The following is a 1933-nucleotide window of genomic DNA, read 5'->3' on the forward strand; positions in this document are numbered from 1 at the left end:
TCGCTCAGGATGCTATGATTTACCTCCCTCATGATGACCTTGGGTCGGGTACGATGAAAACGCTGGAGCGAACGATTTCACCTTTTTACCATATAATTTGCTCTAGAGGTGTCACTATAACAAATGTTACTTTTCATAACTCGTCATCAACGATTGCACAATTAGGATGCGTCATTAATAATATTATTTACGACACATCTAATTAAGTACGTTACAGATAATATTATAAAATAAACACTATTAATAATTTTTTCATAGAACATTGCCGCACAGATTACTGACTGCTGCTGCTTCACATCACAACGGAAACAAAAGCGAGTCAAAATGGCGTCTTTGCTTGTGTCTCCTCCTCTTCCCTCCATATTATGTTCCTCTCTCGTGTTGTCCTCATGCTTACCAATCGCCCACCGTGTCCGCCCCTGATCCTTCCCGTGGTGCAACGATCCTACGAGGCATGGAAATCTTGCTTGCTTCGCCCTCGCGGAGTTCGATTTCTCTAAATCGGGCGGCGGTGACAGCAACGGAGATGGACAAGGAGAAGGCGACGATGAGGATCTACTCCCCCTCCTCCGCGACCTAGCTGTAACGAATAATTTTCCATTTTTATTCAATCAGGATTTCAGTTTTTGGAAAGATGGATTTTTTTTTTCTTTCTTTCGCCTTTTTGTGACGGTCGGTTCCCTAAATCAGGATAGCTTCGTTCTCCCTCCCGGTAACCTGTTGAAGCTCCCTTGCGATCTATGTAAGATCGCCCAATTTAGCTTCGTTCATCATAATGTGGGTATTTCTATAACACTTTTTACCGAAAAGAAAGTTATTTTAATTGGATGCAATTAACTTTGGAAACATGCTTTTATTTTACTTTTGATTGTGATATAGAATGATCTTCTTAGTGTATGAGATACCTCCCCCGCCGCTGCAGGCGGGTCTTCTGAATTCCAACGACCTCCGTACCCTGCATCAGCTCAAACCCGATACTCACCCTAATGATTTGACCAAGAAGTTGTTGCAAGCCTCTTTCTCTGTTGAAGTGACACCGTCCGAGTTGAACCCCTATATTGCTCACTCTCCTGCAAATAGCTCTCTCTCAATATGCTAAGTAAATCAATTCTATTTCAATTATATTTATACACTACTATCTATATTCTGTAGCTTTTACCAAATGATCATTTCAATTCTTGTAAAACATTGTTGGCTTATTCTTCAACTTTGCTATTGCTATTGTCATATAGGTTAGAGTCTTGTGTCAGAAAGCCAAAGAGGTGTTGATGCAAGAAAGTAATGTCCTTTTAATTTATATGGTGGCCTTAATTTAAGGATTTTGATTTGAACGAATGATGCATCATTAGTGGAACATGTTGGTGTAGTTGATATCAATAATTAAATCTAAGTTTTGATGAATGATAAGTGGATTAAAGTTAGATATATTATGATTTAACCTTTCCATCAAGTGTGTAGGACTTGACTGGTCTGACATCAGGCTGAAATCCAGCTAGGTCTAGAGCACCTGATAGCTAGTGTAGCAGTTTAGATAGGTCAAGAAGTGACCCAATATATGACGAAAAGTTTGACCAGGTCCGCGGGACTTGACAGCTGGTCGAAGTCCAGTTAAGTTTGCGGACTTGACAACTGGTGGGAAGACTTGGTGGACTGTAAGGAAGTCAAGCGATTCTGCGTAGTAAGGTAAGTCACTGGAGGAGAGTGTTCCAGTGAGAACGAGTACCAATTAGGTGTTGGTGCGGGAAGCATCCGATGATCGAACCCGAGTTTTGATAATGACAAAGGATTCAAAGTTAACGTTATTTGTTATCTAATATGATTGAATGAGATTACAGGAAAAGCCTAAAGGTATCTTAGGCAAAGTCCTAGCTGCGGTTAGGCAGGTGGAAAAATCCTAAGGGGTGGTAACCCTAGGTCCTAGAGGGTAGTAACC

The 1933-nt window shown here is 40.9% G+C and overlaps 1 long non-coding RNA gene across 1 annotated transcript; it reads left to right on the forward strand.

Moving 5' to 3' along the window:
- Positions 1 to 289: 289 nt before the first annotated feature.
- Positions 290 to 1158, forward strand: LOC121977595. The gene is made up of 3 exons (XR_006110960.1): positions 290 to 582; positions 691 to 777; positions 880 to 1158. It is a non-coding gene; the product is annotated as an uncharacterized LOC121977595 (long non-coding RNA).
- Positions 1159 to 1933: the final 775 nt, after the last annotated feature.

The sequence above is a fragment of the Zingiber officinale genome, chromosome 4B (assembly GCF_018446385.1).
Source record: "Zingiber officinale cultivar Zhangliang chromosome 4B, Zo_v1.1, whole genome shotgun sequence".
Classification (NCBI taxonomy): Eukaryota; Viridiplantae; Streptophyta; class Magnoliopsida; order Zingiberales; family Zingiberaceae; genus Zingiber; species Zingiber officinale.